Below are 20,883 nucleotides of genomic sequence, written 5' to 3'. Positions count from 1 at the left end.
CTGCTAAACTCTGTGATTGGCTGTGGGTGCCACAGGGGTGGTAACACAGGTGTGGTGACACAGGGGCGGTCTCCCTGTCCTGCTGAACATGACCTGTGCTTTTCAACACACCGATATCCCATATGGGCGCTGGTTAGTGTCCTGGTTGCTCCACTTCGAATCCAGCTCTCTGCAATGACCTGGGAAATCAGTGGAAGATGGCCCAAGTCCTTGGGCCCCTGCCCCCACGTGGGAGACCTAGAAGTAGCTCCTGGCTCCTGGCTTCAGATCAGCCCAGCTCTGATCTGCAAAACCCACCAGCAGGGAGATGGCTGCTTCCTTAAAATCTAAAATCACTCTACTTAGAGAAATCACAGCTGTTAATCAGAGCATTCAATCTCAAAGCTCTTCTAATAAAGACACGTTTTAGTTCTCTGCTCTAAACTGATCGAACTACGATACTGAGCAATTATGTAAATGTTTATTCTCGATATGGGATAATTTAACTGCTGAACTTGCCCTATGCTCAAATGTAATGGAACAATAGATTTTGAACATGGTTGTTTTAAGTGTCATTTCAATGTGTTTTTACCTAATGCTTTGTTTTGATAAAGTCAAAGCTAAATAAACACTCTTTAGCTCAGAAACAATTGTGTTTTTTTTTTTAAGATTTATTTATTTATTTGAAAGTCAGAGTTACACAGAGAGCGGGGGGGGGGGGGGGGGGGGGGAAGGAGGGAGGGAGGAAGGGAGGGAGGGAAGTGTCTTCATCCGCTGGTTCACTCCCCAGGTGGCCACAATGGCCAGAGCTGCGCCTAACTGAAGCCAGGAGCCAGGAGCTTCCTTCTGGGTCTCCCACATGGGTACAGGGGCCCAATGACTTGGGCCATCTTCCACCGCTTGCCCAGGCCATAGCAGAGAGCTGGATTGGAAGTGGAGCAGCTGGGTCTTGAACTGGAGCCCATATGGGATGCCGGCGCTTCAGGCCAGGGCATTAATCCGCTGTGCCATAGCGCCAGCCCTTAGCTCAGAAACCATTGTAAAACATCACATCTATGCAACAAAGTGCTTTCAGAGCTAAGCTAATTATTTGTACGTTCACTTTTCTTCCTCTGGTGCCTAACGTGAAGTGGGACAGAGCTCACCACTGTGGGAAAACCTACCACAAAAGCATATGACATAATATTTTTGGATTAATTCCCCTCTCTCTCTGGAAGTATTTTGTCTGGTCCATTTGATTTAGAAAGCAAAGAACATTAATCAAAATACTTCTACCATTGCTTTGACTGATCTTGAATTCTTAACAGTTAGCCATCTGGGTAGATACTTCCTAGCCAAAAAAGTCACTATGTGGGGCTGGTGTTGTGGCGTAGCAGGTAAAGCTGCCACCTGCAGCACTAGCATCGCATATGGGCACTGGTTCATGTCCTGGCTGCTCCACTTCTAATCCAGCTCTCTGCTATGGCCTGGGAAAGCAGAAGAAGATGGCCCACGTGGGAGACCCAGAAGAAGCTCCTGGCTTCGGATCAGCACAGCTCCAGATGTTGCAGTCATTTGGGGAGTGAACCAGTGGATGGAAGCGCTCTCGCTCTTGCTCTCTCTCTCTCTCTCTGCCTCTGCCTCTCTGTGACTCTGCCTTTCAAATAAATAAATAAGTCTTTAAAAAAAGAGTCAACATGTGACCCCCAAAGGATGAACTCATAAAAGCTCATGTGTCTAGAACGGTAGGGAGTTTGGTTTTCAGTTTAAAGCTGAAGTCATCTGCACACTCTTACAGAGTAGGCCATGGTGGCACTGCTGTTTCCTACAGATCCTTGTAGAGTTCTCCCACATACTCAGGGCCTGTGCACCCCACTGTGCTCCTCCATGGGTAACTGCGCGTGCACACACATGTCCCATGTACTCAGGGCCTGTGCACCCACCCTGTGCTCCTCCATGGGTAACTGCGCGTGCACACACATGACCAGGTGTGGGGCATTCACACGGAGCAAAAGTCAGCGGCGTAAGGAAACTCCAGCTCAGGCTTGCTGATACGGTCAGCTAATTTTTTGGAACAATTTTTGATGAACTGCTATTATGCAGAAACGTGGTGAGATCTGCTGACTGATCATCTTATTTAAAGGATGCATTCCTGACTTGTAGCCTATCAAAAGTAAAAACCATCCCCCTCCAAAACAACCACCAGCTCCTAGAATGGGCCAGACAAGAAGGCGCAGGCCCACGGCGGAGGCACGGGGGGGACTCTGCCACCCACTCACCCAACTGACACACGCAGTTCCTGTGCAGGAAAGTCGGTGTCACAGACAACTGCCAACTGTATACAAAACGACTCCTCTCCTGAATCTGTATATGAAACACATGAAAACTGCATACCGGAAATAAAATTAAAAAAAAAAAAAAAAGCACGACTCCCCTGGTGCCCTGTAGAATTTGTATCGGTCATATTACCTCACACTGGAGAAACTCACTTCATTTTCCTGGCAATATTAGAAGTGAATGGGTATCATGTTGATTTAAAATTTTTTTTTCTCAAAGCCTCTTAAATTTATGTTGAACTCTGACCTCTGGAAAATACGTTCTTATTCAAAATGTTCACTGGCAGCCCATCTGAAGGCCACAAAAGTCCATCTTAGAGGTGGCTACCCGTGAACACATACATAGCATGGAGACATAATTAGACATCGCTTTCCAAAGTTCCTCTTCATGGGTCACTTAGGGCTGCGCAGACAAAACCAAGCAGGATGTGTGTGAGGAAGCTGATCCTCCCTCATCCCCGAATCCCAAACCTAAAATGCTCAAAAACTCAGAACGCTCCGAGTGCTCACACGATACCGCAATGGAAAATTCCACACCTGACTTCACGTGATGAGGCTCAACCAAAACGCAGGTGCAATCAAACTACTGCATAAAAGGACCTTCAGGCTTCTGTGTATAAGGTACACACGGAACGGAAATGTGTGTTGTATGTATACTTGGCGCCCAACCCCAAGATACCTTGTTGTGGACATGCAAGTATTCTGAAGTCCCCCAAAAATTGTGAAACCCAAAATACTTCCACTTCAAGGCATGGCAGATAAGGGATACATACGCCACCTGTAGTTTCTTGCCCGGCTCCTCCAGGGAAGAGAACTGTGTTTTTGCAGTGTGAGGTCCCCCAAAATCTCTAAAACATGCCTTATAATCTTACAGAGGAAAGTCGACATTTTCCTAACGAGACCATTATGAACCCTTAGCCACAGACAAACGCTACGGTTATGTACCGTACTAGGTCAAGGCAGGCGTTCTGTATGGAGTCCTTATCAGAACAGAAAGAGGACTTACAGTGCTTGCTAGTCAAATGTGCTTGCTAAACTTCTACCAGGAATGTCTCAGGGTAAGGAGAGTGAAGCAGAAATGATGGGATGGCGTCTGGCATCAGCCAGCACAGGTGAGCAAAGAAGGCAGAACGCTTAGGGATGGAGGGAGGGCCCGGGAAAAACTAATGATGCTTTCAATGCTGACCTGAGCTCAAGGGAAACTTACTTTAGGGTCCCGGCATTATGGCATAGCAGCTGAAGCTGCCGCCTGCAGTGCCGGCATCCCATATGGGCACAGGTTCAAGTCCCAGCTGCTCCACTTCCAATCCTGCTCCCTGCTAATGTGCCTGGGAAAGCAGTGGAAGATGGCCCAAGTCCTTGGGCCCCTGCACACGTGTAGGAGACCCGGAAGAAGCTCCTGGCTTCCTATTGGCCCATCTTTGGTCATTGCAGCTATTTGGGGAGTGAACCAGCAGATGGAAGACCTCTCTCTCTAAATTTTTTCAAATAAATAAAACTTAAAAAAAATTAAAACTTACTTTAGAGGACTAGCATTGTGGTATAGCGGGTCTTTGCCTGCAATGCCAGCATCCCATATGGGCACCAGTTCAAGTCCCGGCTGCCCCACTTCTGATCCAGCTCCCTGGTAATACACCTGGGAAGGCAGTGGAGGATGGCCCAAGTGCTTGAGACCCTGTACCCATGTGGGAGACCTGGAGGAAGCTCCTGGCTCCTGGCCTTGGCCTGGCCCAGCCCTATCTGTTGTGGCCATTTAAGGAGTGAACCAACAGATGGAAGACCTCTCCCTCTCTGTCTGTGTGTCTCTCTCCGTAACTCTGCCTTTCAAATACATAGAATAAACCTTTAAAAAAAAAAGTCACTTTAGTCTACAAGCATGACTGGTTTTTTAAAGCTTCCTTTTATTTATTTTCACTTGAATTGAAAGGCAGATATACATACATGGAGAGGTCTTCCGTCTAATGGTTCACCCTCTGTCCCTCCCCAATGCCACCGATGGTTGGGGCTGGGCCAGGCCAAAGTCAGGAACTCTACCTGGGTCTTCCAGCTACTGAGCAAGCTTCGGCTGCCTCCCGCGTACTTCAGCAGGAAGCTGGGGGAGGGGGGGCAGAGAAGCCAGGACTCCAGCCAGGAACTGCAATGTGGAAGACAGGTGCTCCCAACAGCATCCTGAACCCTGCACCAGACACCTGCCCGGCGTGACTGCTTTGATCGTCCTAGGCCAAAGAGAATCTGCTTTTAGAAACGAAAAATCAGCAAAGGTGTCTGGGTTTGATATATATTTCGGTCAATTTAGACTTAAATTCTATGAGGTCAAATTCGTAATTGTCATCACCCAGATCAGTATCTACCTTTACTCCGACCCCGTCCCAGCCCGGATAACTCACCACGCAAGGAACACCCTGGCACTACTGTCGGTGGGAAGCAGATTTACCTGAAGGCTTAGGGATATGCAGGAACTGTCACTCCCCCAGGTACCTCCAGGGCCCAAAGAAGCACCCAAGCGAGGGGACACACAAAATCCAGTGTCTCTGTTAAATGTGCCAAAGCAAGACGTGTCTGCATTCTGTGTCACCGAGAGCTTTCTAAGCTGCAGGAGCACCAGGGTCCACAAAGCGGAGCTCCACCCTGCTGCGAGGGGCTGCTGACTGGGGCTCCCACGCCACCTGGCACGGCTCGCGTTCTCAACCACAGGGACCTTCAACAAAACCGCCATCAGCTCTCTCTTCCTCAAATGCCTGGAAGTGCATTAAGTCAGGTACTACAAAGTGTGAAAGCCCTGCTGAACACTGGGAAAGTCAAGAATCACAATAGATGGGGGGTTGGTCGTGTCACACCATGACACAGCGGTGAAGCTGCTGTTTGCAAATGCAGCACCAAACGGAGTCTTGTTGCTTGGCTTCAGATCCAGGCTTCCTGCTAACGCGCCTGGGAAAGCTGCAGATGACAGCCCAGAGGACTGGGGTCCCTGGCACATTCGGGGAGACCCGAATGGAATATTCCAGGCTGCCAGCTTCAGGCTGGCCCAGACCTGGCTGCTGGGAAGTAAAGCAATGTAGATATATATATATATACACACACACACACACACACACACACACACACATATATACACACACACACACATATATCTAATAAATATATAAATAAATTTAACATCAAAGAATTGTACCAGATAATTCATTGCTGTTAGCGGGGTTGCTGCTATGCATGCCACCTCTACAAGCATCTACTATTTTGCAGACAAATCCCTGGATCTGCTGTATAATCCACCGCTCTGCCCTGGGGAGGGAAGGCTTCTACAGAGACGCCCTGGGGGTCCCGCGCAGCTGTGGGAGAGAGTTGAAAGCATCTTTACAGGACCAGCAAAGACAGTTCAAGGATTGAAGGTGAAGCCCGGGAAAGAATGGGGCAAATCACAGCTTCACCCTTATAACAAGGACTGTTCACGGGGGAAGTGACCTGGGCCGACGCTCGAGGGCACTGAGGCCAACTCTGGACCAGACCTTTCTATGGAAGGAAGTCAGGAAGATTCTTCTACAGGTGACATTCCACACCCTGAAACAAGGGGTCCGGCCTGGCCCACCTCCCTCAGCTCCGAGCCAGTCTTGGAACCCTGAAGGCCAGCACAGGGACTCTGAGCCGCTCTCCCCCTGCGTGACAACCTAACTGAATTCACAACGTGGCCAGCAGGTGCTCGCACAGGGGGCCCTGCCTTTATTATTATTTCTTTTTCTTTTTAAACTAGATTTCTTTTTTAAGATTTATTTATTTATTTGAAAGGTAGAGTTAGAGGTAGAGGCAGTGAGAGAGAGAAAGAGAGAGAGAGAGGGAGGGAGAGGGAGGGAGGGAAAGAGGTCTTCCAACCCAGTTGTTGATTCTCCAGATAGCTGCAATGGTCGGAGCTGCACTGACTCCTGGCTTTTACCTGGTCCAATCGTAGCCATAGAGGCTATTTGAAGAATGAACTGAATGGAAGATCCCTCTTCTCTCTCTCTCTCTCTCTCTCTCTCTCTCTCTCTCTCTGTCTCTCTCTCTCTCTCTGTCTCTGTCTCCCCTCCTCCCTCCCCTTCCTCATAACTCTGCCTTTCAAATAAATAAATCTTTAAAGAAACAATAAGGGGCCCACACTGTGGCGTAGCGGGTAAAGCCACCGCCTGCAGTGCCGGCATCCCATATAGGCACTGGTTTGAGTTCCAGCTGCTCCACTTCCCATCCAGCTCTCTGCTATGACCTGGGAAAGCAGTAGAAGATGGCCCAAGTGCTTGGGCCCCTGCACCGCAAGGGAGACCTGGAAGAAGCTTCTGGCTCCTGGCTTTGGATTGGTGCAGCTCCACCCATTGCGGCCATTTGGGGAGTGAACCAGCGGAAGGAAGACCTCTCTCTCTGTCTCACCCTCTCACTGTAACTCTACCTGTCAAATAAATAAATAAAATCTTTAAATAAAAAAGGAAGTTGAAAATAGCCTGCAGGGGACTTGCAGAGAATCCCTGACGCTGAGAATCTCTGGGAAGAGCTCAAGTCCTTGTCTGCCGTCGGGTGATTTAGCTCTGCTCTCCTGAGTAAAAGCTAAGAACTGGAATACATCAGTGTATCCCCCAAGAGGGTGTCCACCTGTGCTGAGAACTTTCCAGAAAATATGCAGAACTTGCCCCCAGAGATTCGGGTTCCCTTCTCCATAGAGGGCTCCCAAGGGCTTGGGCCCAAACCCCAAGTCTTGCCCATCGTCACCATTCTTCCCAGAGTCCTTCAGCAAACTCCACCAGCTCTGTGTCACTCCTGCCCGGGGCCCACCCACTCCTCCCACCTCCGCTCTCATGCCCTGCCCTCACCTCCCACCTCCTCCCTGCTGGGCTGCTGGACTCCCACTTCTTGATTCCTTGTACCCACTTCCCACCTGTTGCAGTAGCAGTACCTTTCCTAATGAGCATTTGATGAAGTTGCTGCACTGTATAAAATCCTCCTACGATGCCCTTGTTCTGAACAGAGTAAAATCCAGGTTGTCAGAGCTGGACCCTATCAGATGCCTTGAGAACCACGTTCACCCCACCCATCACATATTTCTATGAAAATACCAACCACAGGACATTTGCACATGCTGTTCCACTGCCCATTCTGTTGTGTGCCCAGATTTATCCGGGCTGGCTCTTGATTCGATTTAGATTTCAGCTCCACTCTCTTCATGCCGGCCTCTCCTGACCCCCTGCCTCCCTCCGTTCACACCTCTCTCACTTGTTTAGCCTTCCAGTTCCCCTCTGGTGGCTCGTGTACCAGCAGCTGCCCTCCCAGTAGAGTATGAGCACCTGTAGAGGTGGGGGCCCCGCTGAGCCTGTTCACTGCGGTCTCCCCTGCTCTGGAACAGGGCTCGGCCCACGGCGGGCATTCAGCTAACATACGGAGAATGAATGAATGGGTAATTCATTAGCTCTGGGACGGGGCCTGGGAACACACAATCTTAACAAGCTGGTAGGGGACCACTTCAGGCTTAATAACCGCTTTCGATGTGTCTGTCCCCTGGAAGGAAGTCTACTTTCGTGCTGTTAAATCCATGGCCATGCAATAAACAGCAATAAGGCTATAAAAAGAAGAAAACCTTTGTGGCCAAAAAGAAATGTTGCAGGGGAGAAATTCTAGAACATCCCACTTGTTTGACTTCAGTGTGAAACAAGGGCCACGGCTTTTATACGCGCTGTCACCACCAAGCAGAACACATGCCTGGAGGGAAAAGGCCCCTTGCGACCCAGTTAACCAAGCATAGAAAAGATACCAACTGCAACTTTCTTTACAAAGTTTAAGCGGAACAGAAAAGGAAAACCCTTAAATATGCACTTCCAGCTAAATGCCGGCAAGCGAGGGAAAACCAGAATCGTGCAATCTCCCGGCGGGCGGGCGGGCGGGCGGGCACGTGACCGGGAGTCCGCGCGAGCCTTGCACAAGCTCTTGTTCCGCTTTGCCCCTTGCCCCTTCCCCACACTCGCAATCTGTTCAGAGTTCCCAGGCACTGCGACCCCTGTGCCTCTGTGCTGGCGCTGCCTCCCACAGGGTCTGTCCCTCCCGTGTGGGTCCCAGCGCAGCCTTCCTGGGGGTCTGGCTTCCTCCTTCCCCGACCCCTCCCCTCCTCCATGCTGGTGAGACTCGCTCTGGTCGTTATTGGACCAACAGCTTTCTCGGGGGGCTGCCTTGGTGTCTACCAGGTTAAGTTGCCTTTTTTTCAGTTCCAGTGTAATCTTCCACCTGGCTGTGAGCACAGGCGGGATCTTGTGCGTGCTGTCATGACCAAGCCCCGGCACCAGATTTCAGAGTCAGTTTGCTGTTGTGTGTAGTGCTACATCAATGCCTGGAAGGAGGCTCTACTTTGAGACAGGAAAAAAAATTAAAAATAAAAAAGCCAGAGCAGACCTAACATGTGACCACTGATCCCTGCTTCTGTCTTTCCCTCCAGCAATTTGGCCCAGGGACTGGCACACAGTAGTTCAACAAACTCCTGAATGAGTGAGTGAGTGAGTGAATTAATACAGGAGCAACACCTGCCCCGGCCTACTCCAGGTGACAACTGCTCTTTTATGGCGTTAGTACTTTAGGGAGAACTTTGACAGCGTGATTCAAGTGCTGAAGGAAACCCCTAGAGCCTATAGAAACGCAAGCCTAGAATGTATTGAGCTCAAATGTATTTAGCTCAAAAGCTAAAACCTCTGGGGGACCCTTCTAAACCTAAGACCAGAATGAAACTATGTTTTCAAGATTGCAACATTTTCACTGATGAAAACCAGACAGGCGGGGCTGTCACTGTGGTGCCGCCTGCAGTGCCAGCATCCCATAGGGACGCCGGTTCTAGTCCCAGCTGCTGCTCTTCCAATCCAGCTCTCTGCTATGGCCTGGGAAAGCAGTGGAAGATGGCCCACGTCCCTGGGCCCCTGTACCCACATGGGAGACCCAGGAGAAGCTCCTGGCTTTGGCCCTTGCAGCCATTTGGGGAGTGAACCAGTGGATGGAAGAGCTGTCTGTCTGTCTGTCTCTCTCTCTCTGCCTCTGCAGCTCTGCCTTTCAAATAAATAAATAAATCTTAAAAAAAAAAAAAAAACCCACACACATACACACACACAAAGGGAATTCTCAACAAGTCAAACTCCTGCAAACCCTTCTCCACCAGGGATCCCAATCCAAACCTGCAGGCGCTTGAAGCACCCGACTCCACGTCACAGGAAGCAGGGCTGCTGCTGTCCCTGCCAACACCTGATGGGGCTCACACCTCCCATAGGCAGCGATGCTTCGGCGCCCATGCACCTCCCCGCCCTGCGTGTGGACCGGCCGCGAGTGCCCAGAGATTTTTTCTCCCCATAGCTGGAGCAGGAATCAATTAAAGAACATAATCACGCGTTAACTAGCTAATACAGCAGTTAGCAGGAAGGGGTTTTGCAAGCCTCTGAGTGTTCAGCAGCCGCAGAGCCTGTCTTTCATTTGCTCCGTAAGATCTATAATTGAAAGAATACCGTGCGAGACGCCTTTCATGAGCGCCACGAGCTAACATTTCCCGCTTTGATAACCACACTAGGAAAATCTAAGGCACTTCAAGCCACCCAATTACATTTGATTAGCTAGTCAAAATAATCTAACAGCTTTTCATCACCCAAAGGAAAACTTGCAAAGAACTCTGTTTCCAGCTCCGCTGCACAAACACTAACCTCTCTCATTATTTTACAGGGGGAAATGTAATATTTAGTGTCTCCAGAAATGAGGCGACCAAGGCTCTGTCTCATCACAACTGGAGACGAACAGAAGTGTGACTGTGGTCAGAAGTGTGCGGTACAGAAGTGCCGGTGGCGATTCCAAAGGCGACAGGATACGGGGGTCAAAACAAAACAACACGCCATGGTAGGAGCCAACACTTGAAGGCAAAAATCTGAAAACAGGATATGCACTCCACACTCTGTGATACATGCAACACACACACACAGGAGCTGCCAAGGAGAATTTTGGGCTCGCCAAACCGCTACATGCATATAATTATCTTCTAGCAAGTGAATGTTGAGTCTAACAATCAGAAACAACAATCTAAAGCATCATTCCAAAAATATTCAGGATCCCGAGAAGACTGATGTAGGGCTCCTTCAAGCCAAGAGGCATCCAGGATCCCCTCCCCACGGAGCAGGTGTGTCTCCCTCCCGTCTGTCTGGAGCGCACACATTCAGTACGTACCCAGTGTCTACTGCGTTTCCCTCCCCTGAAAGCCTCTTCTCCGCTTAAAGGAGAAACTATGCAGCCCTCTCAGGTACTACGTCCTGTTCGAGTCCCGGCTGCTCCACTTCCCATCCAGCTCTCTGCTATGGCCTGGGAAAACAGAAGTTGGTCCAAGTGCTTGGGCCCCTGCACCTGCGTGGGAGACCCGGAAGAAGCTCCTGGCTCCTGGCTTTAGATAGATCCAGGCCTGACCGTTGAGGTCATTTGGGGAGTGAACCAGAAGATAAAAGACCTCTCTCTCTCTCTCTCTCTCTCTCTCTCTGCCACTCTGCTTTTCAAATAAATCAATCAATCTGAAACGTGATGTAGACTTGGAGGAAGTGGTCTCGCCGCAGGCTTTACAAACCCAGCGCCGCAGAGTCCGCTCACATCCACCGTGGAGGAGAAAGACAGAGGCCAGGAGTTTAAAGGCACCACTGGGATCACGCCCCTCCTCTGCAACGCTCTCCTTGCACAACGAGGGCAGACTTTAGACCTGTTGGCCAATGACTCCATCTGCCATGTAAAGAAGCGGCATTCTTACAGAACCCGGCGTTGGCTCAAGTTTAGTGGTGAAGTTAATCCCGAACGTTGTGCAATCGCAAAGACATTTCCAAATCGTCAAGAAAGTGTGGTTTTCTTTTCGTTTTCTGCCATCAGGGGCCAGCAAGAGCGCTCCACGGCCCTATGTCCTTCAACCCCAGACCTCGGGCTGTTCCTGCACAAGGGAAGAATCTGTAGCACTGGCCCCTCTAGGGTGAAACCGGGGCACTTGACCGTGATTTTCAGGGAGGAAATTGAAAGGTGAGGGCAACGCTGGAACCATCTGTGGGACTGAGTGAAGATGTGGCTCAGAGGCCGAGGGAGAAGTGCCCAGCCTTGCACAGAACCCTCTCGGCTCTCTGAAAGCAGGAAGGGGATTCTAAGGTTGGCTCTGTGCAGGAAACTGAGCCGGGATCCATGCGAACTCGCCTTGCTAGCTTCTCTCATGCGCTCGCCCGCTGAAGCCAACCTGCTCCCCCGTGCAACATGCCATGGTGTGGGACGCAGCTGGCCCAGGGTAAGGGTCGGAAAGAAGCTCTCCTTAAACGCAGCCCATCTCTGGGCCTGCCTTCCCCGCCACCCGCAGGGCCCCCCAGAGTGCACAGCTCGCTCCCCCTTGCTAAGCAGCCTCCACCTGGATAGTAAGCACAGTCACAGCAGAGAACGGACTTGGCAATCTTTTGGTCCTTAGAACCATTCTGCTCTACGCGGTGAGGCCTCCAGGCGGCCCTGGGACCCTGAGACACACGTGACAAGGGAAGTGGAGACAAGTGAGTAGGAAAAGACAAGGCCTGGTTCGAGGCAGTGAGTTAAGCCACCACCCGAGACTTGGGCATCCCCTGTGGGTACTGGCTTGCGTCCTGGCTGCTCCACTTCCAATCCAGCTCCCTGCTAATGGTCTGGGAAAGCAGCAGGGGGTAGTCCAAGTGCTTGGGCACCTGCCAACCACACAGGAGAACCGGAAGAAGCTCCTGGCTCCTGGCTTCAGCCTTGCCCAGCATGGCTGTTGCAGCCATCTGGGGAGTGAATCAGCAGATAGAAGATATCTCTCTCTCTCCCCCACTTTCTCTGTAACTCTCAAATAAATCTTAAAAAAAAAAAAATCAGATGGAAAAGGAGAGGAAAGGGCCTTCAGAGAAAATTAAGAAAATGATGGAGAAGGTGCGATGTCCCCAAAGGCTCTGGCCGGGGCCCCCATGCCACCGACCACCTGGCCCAGCAGCTAGAGAGAGTATTGAAGAGAACCACAACTAGTGCCAGACATACGACACGCACTCAGCTTCTGGGATCTGCGCTACACTGCACTCCATGGTGGGTATTCGGGGGTCTGAGATGAATGTCTTTAGAGTGAAGAATGGTTAAATGCCCAAATTCCATGCAGCCGTTCTGCAAATGGATGGTGAACTCTCTAAAGATCAATACGATCTGCTGCCCAAGCTGTGGAAAAATTAGGGGAAAGCCATCCTTTACTTTTCCTGGAAAATAGAGATCCATTTTGCCTCCGAAGTTCAGCGGGCAAAAGTACGTTGAGAGGCCGGTGCTGGTCTACAGTGTAGGCATCCCATATGGGTGCCAGTTCAAGTCCTGGTTGCTCCACTTCAATACAGCTCTCTGCTATGGCCTGGGGCTGGCACTGTGATGCAGCGGGTTAACGCCCTGGCCTGAAGTGCCGCCATCCCATATGAGCGCCGGTTCGAGACCCGGCTGTTCCACTTCCGATCCCGCTCTCTGCTATGGCCTGGGATAGCAGTAGAAGATGGCCCAAGTCCTTGGGCCCCTGCACCCATGTGGGAGACCAGGAAGATGCTCCTGGCTTTGGATTGGCGATCGGTGCAGCTCCAGCTGTTAGAGCCAATTGGGGAGTGAACATCGGATGGAAGACCTCTCTCTCTCTCTCTCTCTCTCTGCCTCTCCTCTCTCTGTATAACTCGGACTTTCAAATAAATAAATACATCTTAAAAAAAAAAAAAAAAGAAGATGGCCAAGTCCTTGGGCCCCTGCACACACATGGGAGACCTGGAAGAAGCTCCTGGCTTCGGATTGGCTCAGCTCCGGACATTGCAGCCATCTGGGGAATGAACCAGCGGATGGAAGACCTTTCTCTCTCTCTGTCTCTCTGCCTCTCTGTAACTCTGCCTTTCAAATAAATAAATAAAAAGTATGTTGTGGGGGAGGTACCACACATGTGCCTGCTTTTCTGTTTGTTTTGAACTCGTTACCCATTTGGTAACCTGTCCGCTTGGGTCAGCCATGGACTGGGGAACCCAGGCTCGCCAACACTGAGCAGCCGTTGCAGATCCCAAAGATCTGGGAGCAACGTGAGTGCCCTGCAGGGCCACGTATGGGAGCCAGCAGGGTGTTCTCAAACAGGCACACCTCTGCTTCTGCTCCAATAGGTGGCTCGGCTCGGTGGCCTGGTGAGAACTGGGGCGGGGCTCCTGGAGGCTGGGTGGGCGGGACTTGGGGAGGAGCCAGCTTTACACACCAAGGCTTAGAGGCCCCAGGCCCTGCCCTCCGCTGCCAGCCCCTGTCCCTGCTGTGATGTGCATCTCTGAGCTGATCTCTACTCAGCTTTCTACAGTGCTCTCCTCCCATGAAAACTAACGTGAAGGGACCCATGCTGAGTCCACTTACAGAAAGCACTTTCTGCGGTAAAAGTCCCAGAGGTCCTTTGAGACCTGGTTCGGGTGTGGGCAGGATGAGAACGGTGACAAATTTCTGCAAAGCACTTTCCGGCTTAGAGAGGCCTTCCCTATACCTTTTTGTTTGTTTGTTTGACTTACAGCATTACCACACATTAGCTATGTGCCCCGGGTCAAGTCAACACATGTCTGTAGGGTTCAGGATCCTCACAATGAGGGCCATGGTACCTACTGCACGGGCACCAGTTAGCAATAAACAATACAATGCATGCAAAACACTCAGCAATCACATTATGGTCCAATAAATGGCAGCTACTGTATTACTGTCTATTCTTCAAACTCTGCAGCCAAGGAATAACGCAAATATTTCCTACTGATTTTTTTTTACTTTATTTACTTATTATTTGAAAGGCAGAGTAACAAGAGAGAGAGAGAGAGAGAGAGAATGTCTTCCATCCAATGATTCACTCACTAAATGGCCACAACGGTCAGAGCTGGGCCCATCTGAAGCCAGGAGCCAGGAGCTTCTTCCAGGTCTCTCACTTGGGTACAGGAGCCCAAGGACTTGAGCCATCTTCCACTGCTTTCCCAGGCCAAAGCAGAGAGCTGGATTGGAAGTGGAGCAGCCGGGACTCAAACCAGTGCCCAGAAGGGATGCCAGCACTGCAGGTGGTGGCTTTACCCGCTACGCCACAGCGCTGGCCCCCGGCTGGCTATTCTGATGCTCTCCCGTGACTGCAGTGGAATAGGAACTGGAAGCTCATCAGGTGTGTGAACAAGCCAGCCCAGCGAGAAGCTCTGATCACCACGATCAACACCCCTGGCCAAACCTCCTGGCTTCCAGGGAGGATCCGCTCACACGGGAACTCCTGCTGCTCTGCCATGGTTGAACCCAAGCTTCGGCAAGCGAGGCAGCTCACACTGAGGCTGCAGCTTGCAAATGCATACCCAAGGAATGAAGCAAGTCTGGTTGCTTTTCAAAGGCAACTCAGAACTACATGGACGTAAACCAAGAACGGATCAGTGCTGTCAGGGGATGAGGCGGTGGGGAGAGGGCTACAGGAGAGTTCTGAGAAATGATAAAGCTGCTATTATGCATCGGACAACGAGCGTAAAGTTGAAGCCAGGTACCTCAGACCTCAACAGAAAGACCCAACTAGCACGTGGCAGCTTCAGGGTGCTTGGTGTAGTTTCAAGACAGCCCGATGGACAAAGCAGAAGTGACCGATGCCCATCCCCATCGTCATCTGTGTGTGTTTAGCTGCCCACCAGTGTCCTGCCCACAGCACAAAGAGGTATCGACTGAAAGGAGCCGATTCATCCAGAGAATAGTGTGTAAGACAGCAAGAACGCGCAGTCGCTAATCAGTAATACACACGCCTGCAGTGACACATGTATCCATCCAGAACGATTCGGGTTCTTGGCACCATGTGCCCCAGCAAAGGCTGCCTGGAAAAAGCACGGATGCAGATGTTTCTAGCCGAGGGGACCCCAGAGACCATCAAGTCAAACCTGCTGATGCCAACGTCCTCTCGAGTTCACCAAGACAGAAAAAGAACTTCCACGTCCGCTCTGGGGGAGATAAAGCCAGCCAGTTTCATTTGTTTGATTCTTTGGGTGAAGAGGAAGACTGGCAAGAATTGGCCTTCAAATTAAATTTGAAAATCTGGTAGGAAACCTACTTTATTTTCTGATATCCCAGTTTGCTGCTTTGCATCCAGAAGTGAAAGCAAAGAGGAGTCCTGTGGCCGCCACTCTGCAGAGCAAGCAGAAATGGTGGGACGGGCCCCGGGCTCTCGGGCTCATGCAAAGGGGAGCTGTGGGACGGGTAGATGCAGGGATACCTTGGGGACTCCTCGCTCTCCCACAGAGAAGCGTGGGTGCACTGGCACAGCGGGGTAAGCCAAAGCTTGGAATGTGCCTGGTTCAAGTCCCAGCTACACTGCGCGTCCTATCCAGCTCTCTGCGAATGCCCCTGGGAGGCAGTGGATGATGGCCCAGGTGCTTGAGGTTCCTGCCACTGCAAGGGAGAGCAGGATGGCGTTCCGGGCCCCTGGCTCCAGCCTGGCCTGGAGCAGGTTGTTGTGGGCCAATAACGAGAAGAGCTCCCTGTCTCTGTCCCTCCCTGTCTCCTTCTCTCACTCTGCTTTTCCAACAAATAAAGTCTTTAAAAAAATGCGTTGCCTAAAATTGGGACAGATCCCATAAACTCTCAGACTAGAGACTTGTATTGTTGGGGAAAGGTGAGTAATGGCTTGGAGAAAGAGATCTAGAAATAAACACAAGGCTGCCGGGAAAGCCTCCGTAACAGACCAGAGAAAGAAGCTGGCGTGCCCCTCCCCTTACCCCCGGATTTCAAGAAAGCTGCACTTGACACTGGCCTCGGCATAGCTGAATTCCTTGGGCACAAACTGCCTGGATCTCCCAGACCTCTTTTCCACAGAAATGCTTTGAGTTTGACTCAGGATTAATGGAGACTTTTGTTTTTATTCCTACGCCTATCAGCATCCTTCAGCCAAGGGAGCTCTCACAAATCCATTCCCAGAGCCCTCTGAAGACAGGCGGTCTCGTTAGAAGGTCAGGCACATCCTCTGGATTCATTAGATGCTCAACAAAGCAGGCACGATCTTCCCACCCTCCGCTCCCACGTGTGCGCGCCGTGTAAGTCACAGGTGCGAGACAAGCGGCACTCAGCCTGGCTCACAAGGTCAGCGGTGTCAGCAGAATGGGGGAACCCTGAATTTGCCCTTAACTTCCAGGAACACCAGTTAGAAGAAAAAAAAAAAAAAAAAAAAAAGTCGAGCATATAGGCCACTCTAACACAGATGTGGTTTAGCAGGTGCACAGAATGCAAGAGTCCAGAAAGTTCATGGAAGCGGAATTACGAGATATTATCTCTGAAAATCCATCTATGACCCAGTTCCCCTTCTGTGTTTCCCTTCTGCCTGTCTTCACCTGCAGACACAAAGCGACGCCCAGCTGTGCGCGCCCTGCACTCAGCAGAGCACCGGATACACTTGTGCTGAGCCTTTTCTCTGCCACACTTCAACCACGTGCTGTCACTGAATCCGATATTTCTGGGACAGTCGACTATGCACAGAGGGGACGGCGCTCAAGAGAGCTTCAGGCTTCAGCAAATTCTTTCAAGGCCCAGAAGTGCTAGCTGGGAGATCCGCCACCCTCAATGATCCCCCGGTGGTGTGGAAGAATTATTGAAGCTGTCTGAGTGACTCATTCACTCCCAGGGGGTCGTTGGGGCTCAGGGAGAGATCTGTCTCCCTGGTTATTAGTGATTCAGTAACTGGAGCATAGAGATGCCCGTCTGATAACCTGGAGATCTGCCTTGGCTTCACTAGCCAAGGCCTCTATTTCTGGAGGCAAAGGTTACAGGGGCCACGTGTGGGTACTGGGGAAGGGGAGGCGTGCAGAGGACTGCTTCTTTGAACCCGAATCCACCAGTTCCCCATCTGGGGCGTGCCTCAAGCCCTTTGCTGCTTCATTTGCAGCAGGGACAAATGTCCTCTACCCTGCCTCTGGCTCTGAAGGGCCTCGAGGTGTCTGGGGAATGAGTGTCTTCCCACACACCTGCCTGCTTCGGGAGCAACACGACTCAGAGTTCCGGTTTCATCCCCATCGTGAGGGAGACCAGAACTACCGCTTACAGGCACATAGCAAAAACAGAATCTCTCTCTAACACACACACACACACACACACACAACAAAAAACAAAACCGAATTAAGAACTGGCTCACTACCAGGGCTGCATGTCTTCCAGCCCCTTTCCCTGAAATTCCAGGGTTGCTATGAGTACACTTGCTAAAAAATCTTTATGTATTTGTTTGACAGGCAGAGAGACAAAGAGCTCCAATTGCCTGATTCACTCCCCAAACACCTGCAACAGCTGGGGCTGGGCCATGCTGAAGCCAGCAGCCAGGAAGTCAGCCCAGGTCTCCCATGTGGGTGGCACGCACCCGGGTGCTGCAGCCACAACCTGCTGCCCTCCCAGGATGCACACCGGCAGAGAGCTAGAATCAGAAGCAAAGCCAGCTCTGAAAGCCAAGACACTCTGGCAAAAAAAAAAAAAAAAAAATCCTAAATGAAAGATCTCTGTGAGTGAGATCCCAGCAGAAAGAACGGGCCATCAAAGGAGGAGGTACCTTTCTCTGAAGGGAGGAGAGAACTTCCACTTTGACTATGGATTTGTCTCAAAACCAACGGAGTTTGTGAACTCAAGAGGCTTCCATAGCTTTGGCAGCTCATGGCAAGAGCCTTGGGTGATCACTGACGTCATAAATAAGAGTGTCAGTTATTAAATCAACAACAGGAGTCACTGTGCACTTGCTCCCCATGCTGGACCTCTGTCCTTAATGAGGTGTACTATGAGAATTAACGGTAAAACTTGTCATCAAACTGTACATATACTTTGTGTGTCTGTGTGGGTGCAAACTGTTGAAATCTTTACTTAGTACAGAGTTGGTCTTCTGTATATAAAGTCAATTAAAAATCAATCTTAATGGAAAATGGAATGGGAGAGGGAGTGGGAGGTGGGATGGGAGAAGGGGTGGGAGGGCGGGAATGGAGGGAAGAAACACTATACCCCTAAAAGCTGTACATATGAAATTTGTATTCATTAAATCAAAACTTAAAAAAAAAATGGCAGCATAGCCGGGATTCGAACTCAGACTCTCCAACACGTGGAAGTCCCATCATGCAGGTGTTCAGTGTCACACAAAACGCCTGCTTCTTTTTTTTTTTTTTTCCTGTGTGCTGCTTCACAAGCTGACAGTTTGAGAGGTGTAATCTCCTCTTTCTAGTATCCTGTATCTATCCAGCATCCTCTTCATAGTTTTTCTCTATTTCTTCCTTCTCGTATTTTGAATAGAAATAGGACTGCCTTTTGTGCACCTTGCAGATGTGTAGAAAGACAAAGCCCGCCAAACCTGCAGCCCTTTTGGTCTGACAGGTAGATGGATACAATCTGCATGTTCTCCTTTAGCCCTGGTGCTGTGTCAAGTTGGCCTGGGAGAGGCAGCATGGGAGTTCTTTGCAACAAAACTGCCTTGTTACCCTGTTACTCTCCAGACGTCTCATCTGGGGCGCCTTCAGATATTAGCAATCTCACCTGGTGGGTAATTTGCTGGGAAGTCAGCACTCATCTCCCCAGACGATATTTAAAAACCGTAACTCATGCAGAAGTGTAAGGTGGGGACTCACGCTACAGGTTTCAAGGCTGTCTCAGGCCAAGCCAGGAGAAGAGGCATTTATCCGGGAGGCGTCCTTAGCAGTGGCAGGTGGGCAACCCCCGGAGGACAGCCCACAAGCGTTCCTGCCATCAGTGTTTCCTGAATTGCAGGTCCTGCCTCATTAGCAGATCATGAAATCAGTGGAGTGGGTCACGCCCAGGATCTCTACAAAACCTGAAATACATTAGACTAAAGTGGACTGGAACAGAAAACATGAGTGTATGGGCCATGTACCTGGGAGTAAAACTTTTGATCCAGTTGCCTGTGTCTGTGGCGTGTTTGTTACATCGTATCCTAGTGTAAAATGCATTTCCCTCCTGCAGGTCCCAGTTAAAAAACAAACTGAAAGCCACAGCCCTGGTGAGGTCTCAAAGCTGGATTTGATTCCCTTGCTCTGTTTTCGGACTACATTGATAAACGAAAGGAAAACAAATTCTTTCGAATGTGACTAGTCACCTCCCAAGCTGTCCCCAAATAACCCTGAATTCTACATTTTTGTTCTCTGAAAATTAGATCAGTGATTCCTGCTCAAGGCACAGTTTCAAGTGGGTGAGGCCTGTGGCCATATTCCCATGAAAAACTGCACGTGCATTCAACAACAGGATAAATAACTGGGAATGTTCCAATCAGCCCGGTCTCCCAAGGTATTCCTATTTGAGCCGAATATTTAACCCCGTGGCACACAAAAGAATCTCACTGTAGACAGAGGAGGAGGAGGAAATTTAGGGGGAAGAGTATTTTCCCTGCACTCCTCAAATTCTAGCTATATTCATGTGGGAATATTTCCTTTTTTATATAATAATATGCATGATTCCTTTCCTTGTTGATTTATTAAATACATCTTTGTTCTCTTCAGTTGTCTATTTTGTTAAGTATTTTTGTGAAAATGTCTTCTCACAAACTTGGAGAGGGACTATTTTGTCTTATCTCACACCCAACTTAATGGTCGGCAAATTTGAGGCACTTAATTAAGGGTACTGATTAATGGCTTCATTGTTGTACGATTACAGTCCTGTAACATATGTCATACATTGTTTCCCAATGTCAAACTAAGGGACTCCAGCTACAGGGTTTCTTTCTGAATATAACAAAGTATTATGTAAAGACTCTGCAAAGTTTTCACAAAACAGCAATTGTAATAACCACTTAAAGGTCACACCACTTTACTAAGCACGTAGTATATGCCCGCTCCCAGTATGGGCTGCTTTACCCAATATTCTCATTTTTCCCCTTCCAAACTTCCTCAACGTAAGCACTATTATTTCCTCCGAATTCCTCCCCCCCCCACACACACATGGTCTGACAGCCTGCTCGTGAAGGCTCGCTTTTTAAACGTTCCAGACACCATGCAGGTCCACCTGACCCCAAAAGCTGTGCTGTCCTCAGTTTACATGACCTAACCTTGCACTTGAGACAGCAGGAGTATCGTTTTCATTTTCAAACACCTTTTCTGTTCTCTTAAGGACATGACTGCAGATGCAAGAATTCCAGGAAAGGTGATTTCTTCTTGTTTATGACACTGTTGTGATTGCCAGGGTGGCTGCACACCCTGGAAACACCTGCCAGGCCACGCTCACTTGATGCATTCTGCCCGATGCCTCCACCTCCAGCCGCATCTCAACTCTCACCGTGGAATAAAGGACAGGAGGATAACGGACGGGTCACACAACGGGGTGCGTGATTGACTTACACAGATCCGTCCAGATAACTTTTGTGTTTCCATGTACAAAGAACAGAGCCCATGAAAAGCGCTATTTCTCAGTTGCCCGTGGCTTGCACACTCCCTAGTCCATCGATCTACACGGGCTGCTTTTTTAGCAGTAGCCCCTGCAATCAAAAGTCTGTTTTTTTTTCCCTTCTCTCGGAGATTTGAAAATCTGCCGCCGTGGAGAAGCAAAAACCACGAGTAGCCACGTCTGCTCTCGTGACAGCAAAAGGAAGATC

General features: G+C 50.0%; 1 protein-coding gene across 6 annotated transcripts in view; it reads right to left on the bottom strand.

Moving 5' to 3' along the window:
- NR5A2 (nuclear receptor subfamily 5 group A member 2) overlaps window positions 1-20,883 on the bottom strand; it is a 129,740-nt gene that overhangs the window by 90,624 nt on the left and 18,233 nt on the right. The window lies entirely within an intron of this gene.

Source organism: Oryctolagus cuniculus, chromosome 13, assembly GCF_964237555.1.
Source record: "Oryctolagus cuniculus chromosome 13, mOryCun1.1, whole genome shotgun sequence".
NCBI classification, from domain to species: Eukaryota; Metazoa; Chordata; class Mammalia; order Lagomorpha; family Leporidae; genus Oryctolagus; species Oryctolagus cuniculus.
Note: the sequence above shows the minus strand (reverse complement) of the source record. Positions and strands in the feature narration are given on the sequence as shown.